The sequence below is a fragment of the Mauremys reevesii genome, linkage group 11 (genome assembly GCF_016161935.1).
Source record: "Mauremys reevesii isolate NIE-2019 linkage group 11, ASM1616193v1, whole genome shotgun sequence".
Classification (NCBI taxonomy): domain Eukaryota; kingdom Metazoa; phylum Chordata; order Testudines; family Geoemydidae; genus Mauremys; species Mauremys reevesii.
Genome location: NC_052633.1, coordinates 42,097,248 through 42,112,675, shown reverse-complemented (window position 1 = coordinate 42,112,675; position 15,428 = coordinate 42,097,248). Strand labels below are relative to the sequence as shown.

Sequence of the window (15,428 nt, the reverse complement as noted above, 5' to 3'; positions counted from 1 at the left end):
CTGCTGAATATAGATGTGATAAAATATTCAGGAATCACTCATCTATCTACACAGTTCATGATGACAAGATCATGTTTTAGCTTTATTCTGAAAATACTGATGAGAGAGCCCCACAATGATTTCTACTCTAACATGACCCATGCAATGAGGGTTGGAAACCCTCCAGGATTGCCCTGGAGCCTCCAGGAATTAACAAATTAATCTTTCATTAAAGATTATATTATGTTATGTGATGAAACCTCTAGGAATACATCCAGACTAAATTGGCAACCCTAATAACCATGGCCCTCATTGATTTACAAAAAACAAAACAGGAAGGCAGGCAAATGGAGCACACTTCTATGCAAGACCCTCCCATGAAAAACTACAGGCATACATAGCAGCTATAAAGGAATCCAGAAGAAACTTCCACTCCAACACAACTGAATCAGATCAACCTAGACCAGAAGAATTATTTTATGCAGTAGACTGAGTAATTGATCTAGAATCCCACCATCTGCCCTAAGAGGCAAGTCATGTTCTGTGTAAAAAATTCCCACTACAATCTCCCACAAAATCAGAGCAAGACTTAGAGACAAAAGAAACTAGACTCAAACTTGGAATGACTTCCAACCCACCTTGTTTGATGGAGTTTGGCCTAGTCGCACAATCAAAAGCCCAGGAGACTCTAAGGGATGTCTGACTCACCACCTGCAAACATGATCCCTGTCCTCCATAGCTCTGTTAAGTATAATGAGGATCTTATCCCTCTCCCTGATAAGGGAGATCGTTGATGCCCTTTTCAAAGAAGGTGAGCTACCAGATATCCTTAAAAATGCAATAGTCTAGCTCATCTTGAATAAATCTGTGCTTAATGTCAGCAACCTTATCACTAACAGCAGATGTCTTCTATCAACACCATGGACAGCCTTCTCCTAGTAGGGATAAGTTGACCAACCTCTGATACTGCTAGATCTTTCTGCAGCCTTCAACACCACTGGTGCTGATGACAAATGTACAAAATCTTTAAATAGGACAGCACAATGCTGGATTTTCTCATTTCTATGAGTACCCACTCCTTGTCACCCAGATCCCTGCCATATGGAGTCCCACATGGTTCAATACTCTTAACTCCTGCATTATTTCTTTCTCCATGGAAGTAGCCCCCACCATCAACAAAATGCATCAGAAAGATGTTAGCCCATTTAAAGTAGATATGATGTTGGTTGAAAAGATAAAACATTTTATAGAACTTGCCAATATGCTAACATCATTGACAATCAAGGGCATCAAACCAGAGACTGTCAATGTGGATCAAAGCCATGGTGTTTTGCTGGATGCCTCACTACTCCTAGACCTGCATATAGCCACATCTGGAAGAGCCAACTTCTTTCATCTTTGTTGGGCAGAAAGATCCATTGAGAACATAACTATGTTAAATCATGGTTTTGTAATCTTCCTTTGAACTGCTGTAACTCATTTTGCTAGGTATTGGATACAATCATTAATAGGTGGTGGAAGCTAGTACAGTATGCAGCAGCACACCTTTCTAGACACAGACCACAAATGTTGTACAAACGTTACTGGCCTCCCATTTGCTTCAAATAAGAGTTCAAAGACATGGACCAACTTAAACTATAAGGTACTTAATGCGTTAAGGTCTAGCTACTTCAGAGAATACTTTACACTTCTATGATTCCTCCTGGACTTCTGAACAGACCCAGGCTCCAGCTGTCAGACACTGGGACAGAGCACTGTCTACACCCAGGAACTCTGGGTGCATATTACTTGGCAAAAACAACAACAACAAAGTCATACTGAGCCCAAGTTGCACAGTGTTCAGATTAAGGAGTAAAATGAAGGTTTATGATAAAGCCTTTGGCACCAATAAACAGATTAAAAATATACTGCATGCCTTCCCATCTGTCCTGAAAGATGGAAAGAAAAAAATCTCTCAACAAAACAGTGGTTATTTAGCACTTTATAAAATCCTTAGACTGTAGAAAGTTATACAAATCTACTGTAGAGATGTCACTCCTGATATTAGGAGGTATTTCACAGCTTGTGCATTACCTGCTCACACAGATAAATGGAGAATAAATTTAGAATGATCTCAATGGTGATAACTGACAGGATGTAGTTAATTCGGGGTGTGGCCATGAGGTGAACTTGTCTTTTTCAGACTGACTGTAAGGCAATAGTTATTGGATGAAGTTGTGAACTAGTCAGAAGCTAGTTGTGAGTCTGAGGATAAGTATGCCCCTCTAGACTATAAAAATCTAACCCGTCTTCTTCATGGTGTTTGTGAGGGCTCATAATCAAGACAATGAATTTCCAATTTGTGCTTAAATGATGGAAAACCCTCATGTATTGTTCCTAAAAATAGAACCCAGCGCAATTTGGTGTCAATAACTATTCATTTGACTTCCTTGATGATGGGAAAGGGCTCAGATAGTGTATCATTCATTCTGCTCTAGTGAGTATTCCTTCAGCTGACATACAGATTTGTTAGGCATCCAAACCCAGACAACTATTTCCACAAACCAAGTCAGCTGACAGCATTAAAGGAGTCAATAAACATCTTTATGTTGCTCCATACGCTGAAGTTTTTAGCAAAAAGATCATGTCACTGATACTGCGAGTTGCTTTGAAATTTTCCTTTGCTTGCGGTTAGTAGCAGTTGTCATGTTCTTTAAATTTCAAGGACCAATGCCACCTCTTCAGATACCGGAGTATCTGTACCAGAGTGCATGAAGGCAAACTGCAATCATATATTTAGGGAGATGCTAAAATAGACAACAAAGAGCAAGTTAGATAACTGAATTTATGCACCAAGCTTGTTACTGTGTGCAGACCTGCAATACATGAGGAGTGAATTTCACCTCAGGTGAATGAGGGAAATTCAAAGTGACTAAGGGTAGTAGAGATCATGAAAACCATGGAAAAGGAGGCTTGATTAATCCACATCCACCCCTAGAACAAAAATATTGCTGACTCAATATTTTTTCAGATTAAGGACTCATTTCCTTGAAAAGGTGTCAGGGTACTGTGAAGATGACCACAACCAATAAATTTCAGAGAGCAATATCTTCTCAAGAGTCTGCAAACTTGAAAAATATAATTGGACAAACTGACTGTACGTCCTTCTTGAGCTTCATGGCTACATCTGGCTTATCTAGGCCTCAGGCAAGCCACTTAGAAAGTGGTCTGTATGGAGGGAAGTGCAGGACTGCAATTCTCTAGGAGGAACTTCCTTGCGGAGGTAGAATTCCTTCCAGACCTCCCCAGTGTGCTTGGGAGAATGCCTGCTGCTACACCCTCCAGGCCCCCCCAGGACATACAGCATTTAGGCCCTAGATGTCTTGCATGGCAGGAGAGATCCCTATGCTCCAGGGAGTGCAGGGACTGTAGTTATGCCTTGCAGTTGAATGAGAGCTTCTTGCACCCTCTCTTCCCCTTGCATACCCTGAACCAGCTAGGATGAACCTGGCACACAGTGAGAGAACTGGAGGACTTGCATTCTGATATGTCCTGTATGTTTTTAAAAAATAATTTGAGTATTTTTCAAAAGCAGCTTCTTCCTGGATTTGATACATCTTCCTTTTTGTTTACAGTATAACTATTAGGGAAGCAGAAGGTGAATCCATTCTTAATTAGCTGGTTATTTGTTTTTTTGGGTATGATGCCATCAATACCTACAACATCTGGTTATGAATTTATAATTTATTTAGGGCCTTGCATGTAAATGAATGTGATTTTACTGTCCTCTGTTTAAGAACAGGCACATAGGTTTGTAAATTTCCACAATTTGACTTTAATATTTATTACATAACTTTTGGCATTTGCTTCCTGAATGACTGAAGGCTGTGGTTACTTTTAAGGTTACCAGTTTAAAAAGCAGTAAGCAAACACACTGGACTATTTTCTCTCATATTTTCTGGTGTCAGAGAGAAAAATCCATCTGGAATCCTAGAGGTTTGTCTCTGAATTGATTTAGATAAAATCTGACAATCTAACCCGTTTTAGCCCCTTGAGTGCCACGTCTGTGGCACACTCATGCTGCAGTTTTTAGCTAATTTGACAGGAATAGCTGAGGCCTAGCTTTCCAAAATGTTGCCCACATGAGAAATTCAGACTACACAATCCACAGAAACTTTCAGTAGAAACAAAGCTCCTTCATGCTGCCACACTTATGAAGAGCAAATGTAATATATTGGCATATTTTTGATCCATCACTATAGCGTCTAAGTGCTCCAATAATAAAAATAAATAACATATGACATACTAAAATATATACAGTATTATAGAGCCAGTATGAAGCATTTAACTACACTATAATATATTTCAGAAGGAATGTTTAATTAGAAATAAATGTTAAAATCTAAGTTCAGGCACTGGTGCTTTATATCTGGTAAAAACTATGAGACTGATATTTCGCTGTTGTAAATTGGCATAGCTACACTGAGTTCATCAGCTTAGATTTATACCAGCTAAAGATATGGCCCCATCGCTCTTGTAAGAGCAAATAAACTTAGACAGCTTGGAGAAGGTGTGGGTCATGTTGTATGTGACACTTTCCATGGGTACCCAGGGTTGTGAGGCACCTTGCTACCACCTGCCCTTAGCATCAGGAAGCAGTGTCTGTGCCTGCCAGAGGTCAGCTCCCCAAATCCACTGGCCACAAGCCACACAAACACTCCCTGCTAGGCCTTGCAGGCCCCACTGTCGCCCTACATGTTAGCGAGCCCTCCAAGCAACCCTCAAGCCCTCCAAGCATCTCCCTGAAGTGCCTAACCCCTGGTCCACTGGACTCTCACAGTATTAACCGATCCTCTGCTCCCAAAGAACCAGGACAATCCAGCTTACCAATTGCACCTCAGATCACTGTTCTGTTTAACACATGCACTTATACTTCATTTCACTATAAACAAATCTAAGTTTATTTAACAAAGCATATTTAAGTAGTAGCAACTAGATCAGGGGTTCTCAAACTGGGGGTCAGGACCCCTCAGGGGGTTGCGAGGTTATTACATGGGGGGTCATGAGCCTCCATCCCAAACCCTGCTTTGCTTCCAGCATTAATAATGGTGTTAAATATGTTAAAAAGTGTTTTTTAATTGATAAGGAGGGGCCACACTCAGAGGCTTGACATGTTAAAGGGGTCATCAGTACAAAAGTTTGAGAAACACTGAACTAGATGTGTTTTTATTTTATATATAGAAACCATTTGTTTCAAATACAACAGGCATTCTAGAGTCTAGACTTAATTAACATGATAGTCTCATGCTGAACCAAGTATTTGCTCACCCAAAACCCCTACAGTGCTTTACAACCAAGCAGCCTGGGACTCTTCCTTCATGAGACATGCACGCTGTCAGTTTGCCTCCTAGGTGAAGAATTCAGTGTGTCTCTTTTCACTTCAAGATATACCAGACCAAGTGTTTGTCTTTATTCATAAACAGGACAACCCCTGCTGTCTGTTTCATCCTGTCAATTTGCTCCCTTGTAGATTTTGCAATCTCTAAATTTGCCCCAGCTCAGTCCACAAACAGGCATACAGCGTGAGGCACTGTACACAAATGGCCAGATAAGTATTAGTTACCTTCTGCTTGAAAGGAACATCTCAGATGTATGTCCCCTCTTGCAGCCTTGCCTTAACTCTGAGACCTTAAGAACATAATTTCGCTGTATAGATACATACACTCCCTAAATATTATTCAAACATATATTTTGCAATGATTATGCTAATTAATGGGTTCCTGGCTCTCACCAGAAAACTCTCATGCTACCCTTTGGTGAACTATTATGCATAGGATGACCAGGTGTTTGATTTTTGACCAAAACTCCCGGTTGAAAAAGGATCTGGTAGCTCTGGTCAGCACCGCTGACTGGGCCGCTGACTGTCCAGTTGGCAGCGCCATGCAGCGGGGCTGGCAGACTCCCTGTGAGCCTCTGCACCGTGCGGCTCCCAGGAAGCAGCCAGCATGTCCCCCCCTCCAGCTCCTATTCGTAGGGTGTGCATTTCTCTCACCCCAAGCAAACCACGGACAATGGGAGCTGTGGGGGTAGAGCCTGCGGACGGGGGAGTGCACAGAGCCACCTGGCTGTGCCTCCATGTAGGAGCCAGAGTGGGGACATGCCACTGCTTCCTGGAACTGTTTGAGGTAAGCGCCACCCAGAGCCTGCACCCCTGATCTCCTCCCGTACCCCAACCCCCTGCCCCAGCCCCAATCCCCCTCCCATCCTCTGAACCCCTCAGTCCCAGCTCAGAGCACCCTCCTGCACCCTAAACCCCTCATCCCCAGCCCCACCTCAGAGTCTGCACCTCCAACCAGAGCCCTCACACGGCCCTGCACCCCAACCCCTTCCCCTAGCCCAGAGTCCCCTCCCACACGCCAAACTCCTCAGCCCCAGGCCAGAGCCCACACCCTCAGCTGGAGCCTCACCCCCTCCCACCTCCCAGCCCGGTAACAATAAGCAAGTGATTGACGTTGGGGAGAATAAGCAACAGAGGGAGTGGCGAATGGAGTGAGCAGGGGTCAGGGGTGGCTCCAGACCCCAGCACGCCAAGCGCGTGTTTGGGGCGGCATGCCGCGGGGGGGCGCTCTGCTGGTCGCCGGGAGGGTGGCAGGCAGGCCGCCTTTGGCGGCTTGCGGGTGGAGGGTCCCCTGGTCCCACGGCTCCAGTGGACCTCCCACAGGCATGCCTGCGGAGGGTCTGCTGGTCCCGCGGGACCGGCGCCCAGCAGAATGCCCCCCGCGGCATGGCGCCGTGCTTGGGGCGGCGAAATGTCTAGAGCCGCCCCTGCCAGGGGTGAACCCTTGGAGAAGGGGCGGGGCAAGGGTGTTCGGTTTTGTGTGAGTAGAAAGTTGGCAACCCTAATTATGCAGATATCTGACTTGGGATCACTGTACAACCCTAGGTATTCCCTGGGCCCTCTGCCAGTTGGCATCAAGGGGTCCCTGGGTCATAGTGTACAGTAAGCTTGTTGTACCTTAAATACATCGCTGAAGTAGCATTGCTGGTAGGAGAAGATTTAGTCAGACATGTGGGTCATAGCTAACCCTCGTCTTTCTATTTTTCAAAGTTACTCTGATGAGAGTGCCTGTCAATACCTCATTTAAAGAAATCAGCCTGCTTTCAAGGTATAGGTCATTGATACATGTGATGTTTAGAAATGCCTTCAGCCCTCTTTCCTGTATTCATGCCTGACAAATGTACTGCATGCCATACACCAATAACCTGCCTGCTTGAATGATGCAAAATATAAAGGGAAAAATTACTTCAACATCTGTACATTAATTATTTCAATAAACACGAAGTTGAAACAAGTATCTGTAGTAACTCAAACTACGACAGGTTTCCATAGTTGGCTTTATCTCCATTGTCAAATTCTATTCCTAAATCTTAACTATGAGAATAAAAAAAGTGTCCAGAGGCTCTCTGCTGTCTAACTGTTCATTTTGATTTTCAGTCAAATATAGTCTTCTCATTTCTAAGGTTGGTCTGGACATCACTCCAAATTATTACAGAGTTAAAATCAAAGTCCTTGTTTAGGGTTTGCCCCCTTTTCAAACAACAAAAATAAAATAACTAAATACATTTAATCATGTATTTGATCATATTAAAGGTGATCACAAGAACAGAGTCAAACACTTATATGTTTGTCTGCTGCCTAGCACAAATTATACATAGATGTTCATTGTTTGCTCTCAGGAACTAGATGAACATCTGATCTAATATAAGAAATTAGACAAACATATATTAAGGTTGAGAAACAGAGAGAGAGAGACAGAGAAAGAGAGGGTGGGCATGCACATTTGCAGATGAAACCACAGGTTTAGGCTGAAAAAGTGTATGCAAATAGTTTTGCACATTCCATTTTCTCAGGCATATGAGAAATAACAGAATAGTCAGGAAGCTACTTTCCTCAGGGACCGTCAGGTCCAAGTCTCCCATTTCCCAATTCTTCTTCCCAGCCTCTACCATTAACATAGACCAGGGAGACTTGAAGCCTGAGCTGTGCCCCACAGCCTGGAACTCCTGCAGAGGAGTGTTAAGTCCAGAGCCAGATTTAGGGGCAAGTGAGCCAGGCAACTGGCTGGGGTGCTGGGCTTGGGGGGCACTGGGCTCGGGCTGCTGTTTTTGTTGTTAGTGACAAAAGGGAAAATAGAATGTTTGAGGTATTCCATATGCGGATTCATTTTTCCCTAACCTCCTAGAATGTTCTGGACCTTTGTAGAATCTCGTGGAACCTTCAAAAGATATTCAAAAGTTTAACAAATGGAGGGGGAGGGGTGCCAAAGATGTTCCTCGCCTAGGGTGACCAGCCATCCCGATTTTATAGGGACAGTCCCGATTTTTGGGTCTTTTTCTTATATAGGCTCCTATTACCCCTCACACCCTGTCCCGGTTTTTCACACTTGCTGTTTGGTCACCCTATCCTCACCTGGGGCACAATTTGATCTAGAACCAGCCCTGGTTAAATCCTTACAGGGAGGTGGAGTCATGGACACCATCCCTCACTTCTCTTCCCATTTACCACTCCTGCCACCCCAGTCTTCCCTGCCTCCAATCCTTTTCAAATCTCCTGGCTTCAGAAGAGGAGAAGCAGCCTGGAGATCAGCTCCATTGTAATGAACCTATAGCTCAAAAGAGCAGATCCAGCTCGTCAGGCAACACCCTGGTGAAACCTAGTAGGTCATCTGGAGTAGACTGCCACAGCACCCCACTTCTCCTTGCATGAATTCCCCACACAGACCCCATCATGCTCCCAGACCACATTTTGTTTGTACTCCTCACTCCCCTGTCACATTCAGTTTTTGAAACATCAACCTTAGATCTGTCAGTGTTAATATGTATCAGCAAGGATAAACGTTTAAAGATAAGTATGGCTGTTCAACACAGGACATAAGACTGGGTCACTCTTCCAGTCTGCTGCTTTTGCAGGCAACTTTATCATACAATCCCATTCATAAACTTCTCATGCTCCATCTTAAAACTGGTTATGTTGACTTAACTGTTTATTCCCTTTCTTTTTACCATTTGTTTGGGTGGGATATGCCTTTAATAGCCTTAGCTCTAAGTTAACAATGTTTTAGTCTGCAGAAGAGAAGAATGAGGGGGGATTTGATAACTGCTTTCAACTACCTGAACGGGGTTCCAAAGAGGATGGATCTAGACTGTTCTCAGTGGTAGAAGATGACAGAACAAGGAGTAATGGTCTCAAGTTGCAGAGGGGGAGGTTTAGGCTGGATATTAGGAAAAACTTTTTCACTAGTAGGGTGGTGAAGAACTGGAATGGGTTACCTAGGGAGGTAGTGGAATCTCCTTCCTTAGAGGTTTTTAAGATCAGGCTTGACAAAGCCCTGGCTGGGATGATTTAGTTGGGTTTGATCCTGCTTTGAGCAGGGGGTTGGACTAGATGACCTCCCGAGGTCCCTTCCAACCCTGAGATTCTATGATTCTATGATTTATGTAGGAATAAATACAAATGTGCACACAGAAATACAAACGCACACACACACTAAAGATTCTATCTATTTTATTACATATAGATATTCTGTTTGTGTGGGATAGATAGGTCTCTGTCTCTGTCTCTCTCTCTCTCTCTCTCTCTCTCTCACACACAGACTTACTTTCAATCAATTCTTTACAAATATACTTTGTTCTTTCTTAGGAGATGGTAAGCTTCCATCTGTCTTTTTCTTTCCTGCAGGGAGAGAATTACTTCAGAAAGGGCATTTTCCCAGGCCAGAAACCTAAGGAGAACAGAGAGTTTCTTTACTGGATCTCTCCTCCATAGATTTCGGGTCTGACGTGAAGGTTTTTAAACTTTAATTTTAGCTTTAGCTTTCTTGGGAAGCACGTTTACATGTTGGTGGTGGTGCTATTGAAAAGAGATTTTTTTTTCATTTTTCTACTGCTGAAGTAGAATTGGAGTTAATTTTTAACATTTTTGCAATTCACATTGGCCTGTTTCATTTATCCAGGGAATTAAATCACTTGAGTTCTTAGAAGTGCCTTCATCTGTGCTGTTTATGTACGTGCCTGGTTGAAAGATCACTAATTGGTTGAGGAAAACTCCCTTATATTTGAAGAGCAGATTCACATTTTTCAGTGTGAAGGATTTTTTATTTCTCATGGGACAACAACTTGTAAAGAGAGGTGTTGACAACCCACTGGAGAAAACTAATGGTTCACATTCCTCACAATGAGACAGAGCTACTCATTCTTCAAAAAAAAATCTCAAAAAGTAGTATGTTTTTAATCACCCTGACCCAGCGACCCATGAGGGACTTAAATTGTCCAAAGCAGCTCCAAAGTTTTGACATTCATTGGGGGGATAAACAGTACATATACTTAATATAAATATGCTAGAAGTGCAGTACTCAGGCTTAAATAATCAGCACCATGGAGCTGGGGATTAACATTGAAGTCTATGTACACAGAATTAACTGCAGCCTGTTATCTGGCTCTAAAAACATAACTGAATTGGAAAAGCATCAAAATTTAGGATGAATGGTTATAGAGAGAGGGTGTTTCTTGCCCTTTTTTGGTAAGAGGATTTGGGGTGTGTGCTTATTTCTTCCTTCAGTCAGAAGATGACAGCTTAGCTAAGGAAGTGCAGACAACAGATATAGAGAAGAGATGGAAGAAGAGGAGAGAGAGAGAAAGAAAATATTAGGATAGCATAGAGCAGCTGATTCAGAGATAGGTCATCACGTTCACTCTTCCTTGCTTGCTACAGCTAACCTGGCAGCAGAAAGAATATTTTCTACACTAGGCTTTGATTAGCATGAGTAACGGTAGAGTATTAATTCCCAAAAGGTTATTAGGGATTCAGGGAGGGTAGGCAATTGTTCATGTAAGCAGCTGCAGACAATATTTTAACAACTCAGCAGATTTCTAAATATTTTCACCTGAAAGTTACATAGCATAACTTCACAATATGCAGTTCACTGATATTTTGCATTGCCAAACCTAGGCTGTATATGAGTTATATAAATAATATATTTTCATGCCTAGGTTCTTTAATGTAATATTATAGCATTTCCTCAAAAGCCCTGCTCATACCCCTTTTGTGCTAGTATACTCCAGCCATACAATATAACTTCTGGTACATCTTGTAAAACTATTGTATTATGCCTTCCCCTTTTCATTTTGGTCCCTTATAATACGTAAATCATTACTTTAATATCAAGTAACTTTGGAGCCAAGAGCAACCATGAAGTGAAGGAATTAAATTACAACACTGTCTTCACATTTTCTGAGATGGTATCAAGACAATCAGCTTACACAGTAGTGTCATTCATTGAAAAGCCATAGTCCTCGTGAAAATCCTTGTCCCTCAGGAGAAAAAGAAGTGTCCAGCTAGAGACTAGAGGCCTGATTCTCGGATATGCTAAGGCCCTTTACAATGCTCTGACACAATAAAGGGGCCTTACAGTGGGCAGAAATGGCCCCCTGAGAATACGCTGTACAGAGTATACCGCATCATGGCTCTTCTCTGCTTCCCAGGGCTCATACAGAGCTATGATAAAGTGTAAGTTATAGAAGTCTCAGGACTGCTCTAGCGTACACCAGGGGATGGGGAAGTCTCCAAATGGCCCCAGAGCATGAGAGGTGCAAAGATTTCTTACAGTAACCTTGGCTCCCCTTTTTGCCTGCGGCTTGAGTGTCAGAATGGAGTAACTGAGAAGCAAGCCTACAGTGCAGAAGAGGAAGAAAAGAAATTCTAACTAGGGCAATCTCTTCCCCTCCTTTCCTAGGATGAGGGCTGAAGTAGGCAATCAGGATTCCAGTGGCTGGGAACTAGAGAAGTCTCATTCAAAACAGTCAGACTAAACCTGGCACGTGTTGACTCTTGTTGCATAAATCACATGCATTACACTTACTATATAATGATAAAGAGAACCGTATGGAACCTGAAACCAGGCCACTGTATCTCTAATGTATTGTAACCTGACACAGCCCTGGCTAATGTCTTCATTTGAGTGCCAAGCGAGATCACAGCAGTGACCCAAGAAAGCTGTTTCACCTAATAATTGTAATTTTAATTCCCTGGACTGAAACTTGATTCTGATCAAGGGAAGCTCTTCCTCATCACCCCAACACATGAAGGACACTTTGATGAGCACTATCTTCTGGGCTAATAAAGCTCTGTTAAAATGACAATATATTAACCAATGAAAACAAGTGCAACAAGACATCACTTTAAAGGAAACCATATGGCTATAACCGGAGAACCCCATCATTACTAGTAGAATCAGTCAGTAAGCCATAAACTGTTACACAGAGTACTAAGCAAGCTTCCGGCGTTCTGTCAATAAAATAGTGTTGGACCTGCTCTGGACTGTACATGCCTGGATTTACTTTCAGCAAGACAGTACAACATGCATCACAAATAAATCTACAAGAATCAAAGGCCTAGATTCTCTGGTGTACTCTGAAACCCTTTGTGCCACCTTGGACAGAGGACAGAAACCGGATGGATTTCACTAGCTGACAATTCCCCAGCATGCAGGAATCCTCACTATAGAACCTGTCTAGCAATCATAAAGCTTCGGTAGCTGGTTCCTTCAATCCTTTTCCTCAAGCCTCAGCACTGGAGGTAGAAGGAAGCACTACTATGCTACATCTCTTCTCAGCTGGCAAACAGCTGCTTAGCAGCAACTAGAACCCTAAAACTGCTCCAAACTATATCGGAGGCTGGCATAAAACTGGCTTGAGAATCAGATGCATCTAGCAGAGACTGCTAGACTTAAATGTTCATTTTTTGCCGAGTCTTGGCCCATTTCTTTAATCATTACAAATGTTTCTCTGGTATGAACTATAATCTATTCCACCTTTTGCTCATCTTCTATTGTTTTTGTTTTTTTAAGTCAGGAACATCTCTTTTGGTTTCAACTTCCACACTCCTCCAAACCTTTGGAAGAGTACAGTAATTTAATACTGGATTAATAAGAATTTTATTTACCACTATGGATTTTTTAAATTATCTTTAACCACAGTACACATACTAGTTAAAAGAAGGGTCTGGGAGTAGTCCACAAACCAGCATGTTAAAAATCAATGGAAGGAAAAACACTTTAGACTTCATTCAGGCTCAGCATCAATCAAGCCTGGAAAGCTTGGAGAATATTTCCTTTCACAAACTTACTCATCGCCTGGCACTCTTACCAGCTCTTTCTTCTGTCTCAACTTCCCTTTGTGAGCACATCTTGTCTCTACTGAAGCATGCTTGCTCTCCCAAATGAACATTCGTAACTTGGAGACTGCTAAAAACTTGTGTTTGTGGTCTGTATTTCAGTCTTCAAATTAGTCATTTTGTTTTCTAACCTGCAGTTTTGAAACTGGAAGCTAGCAATTCAATATAATTCACATATAGAATTCTCTCTTGCACTAAGCTCATTTTTCCTCAAAATTCTCAGTGTTTCAAAAAAGTTTGTCAGTGAAATGTCAGCCAACTATGTGAATTAGGAGATGGAGGACACGTTACAAGAATATTTTCTTCCCCAATGTCGATGTGCAAATAATTACCATACCGCTCCATTAACCTCAGCTTCAAAGCACTTCAGACATTGCCTAGTTGGTCATCACAGCATCCCTGTGAGACAAGGAAGCTTTACTATTGCATTTCACAGGTGGGGAAACTGAGGCAGAAAGGTCTATGTTTACCAAAAGGAAGATGCCTGGTTTTAAAAAAATGTGCAAGCAAAAATATACCCACAATTACCATGTTTGCACATGCAAATCGAGTGATGTACATAGCTATTTATTTGCCTGGCAGTTTACATATGCAATCATTCTGCTTGGACTTTTTTGCACATGGACTGAATTCTCCATTTCTGAATAATTGGCCCTAAGTGACTTACCTAAGGCTACAAGATAAGTCAGTTTCAGAGGGGGGGGGGGAAGAACAGGAGGTTGAGTTAAGGATATCCCAGTCCCACATACTCTTTGAATGTACTTATTCATCTTACTGTTATTTAATATTGTATTGCAACAGCATCCAGAGGCTCCAGTCAGGATTGAAACTCCAATGTGACAAAATAATTTATAAACATATGTGAAGAGATAGCACCTGCCAGAAAGAGTTACCATGGAAAAGCTCTGGTTTTTCCAAGTGCTAGGTGCATTTACAAACTTACTAGATTCTGGATGCTGTCATTCTGCCACATTCCTTGTTTCTCTGTTTGGCCCGGGACTTGGGGTATGTCTATGCATAATTAACCCATATCTGTGGGATCCACGCCTACATTTGAGTATCCCACTCGTCAAAGTTAGACTCAGGACTCACAGTTTGTCAGACCACTCTGTTTTATTAGCACAGCGCTCTGCTAATAACACCCAGATAATGTGAGCACCATGCAAGACACAAACTCTCTTATTTATACAGATAAAAGGGTGAGAACTTAACAAGGTAACAAAGGAAGCAGAATCAGATAAGTTTACCTGGGCTAGGCATGCATATCTTATTTCCTTACTAACTATTACCCATCTTCTGTTAATGTTTCACCATTAGCACCATTGTTTATGCCTAATGTTTCTTTTCCTGGCACCTGTATTTCAACATTTCTTATTTCTGCTTAAAGGTACATACAACATTTCTTTAATCCATTCTTATTTTTACAATATAATTCATTCTACTTTCACACACTGCATTGCCATATGACCCTCCTACCCATGCCAATGCATCTACACTGCTCTATGCAGACATGAATCAGACGGATTGGAGTTTCAGATCCAAGGATCCCAGACCCAATCAAAATCTTCTATATAGGTTGAAGGAAAATATGAATTAATTTTTTCTTCCAGACTTTTTAAATGCTCAGTATTGACCAAAATACTGCGAATAGGACCTGCCTGTTTTCCATGGTTCATCAGTGTGGCTGATTTCTAATTGTGCTGTACTTGCAAGAAAGGGGATGTAAGGTCCACAAGTCTAATATCCCTAACCCAGCTTTCTAAGAGTGTGTGTGTGCGCGCGCGTGTGTGAGAGACAGACAGACAGACATCCATCCATCTCAGCCCAAAACAGGTGACAGCTTAGGCTCTAAAAACCTGGAGTGGGTGCTCCTGGTGGCCCACAAGGTGAGAGTGGGAATACAGGTGCCGTTGAATTGTGACACTTTTCTTGCACTCTTGCTCAAGTTCAATCTCTTGCTCTTCTCACACTACAGTTTTACCAGAATCCAGCTGTGTTCCTCTGGCCAACTAACAGAATGTTTGAGGTAGGCCTTTTTCTTAGTGCTGGCCATAGCTAACATGATATAGGGTTAACTGTTTCCAGGTAGCTGTGCTTTAACCAGAAGGGTTTCTGAGAACTAAGTGGAAAAAATGGGGATGGAAGGCCGGGACACACAGACCTAGGGGATTGTGGGAGAGTGTGGGCAGAATTTCTGGATAGAAGCCTGGAAACCCAGGTTTCAGCTACGTCCACACTG

The 15,428-nt window shown here is 42.3% G+C and overlaps 1 long non-coding RNA gene across 1 annotated transcript in view; it reads right to left on the bottom strand.

The window, feature by feature from the left end:
* LOC120374322 overlaps positions 1–15,428 on the bottom strand; it is a 91,499-nt gene that overhangs the window by 39,397 nt on the left and 36,674 nt on the right. The gene's annotated exons all lie outside the window — the stretch shown is intronic.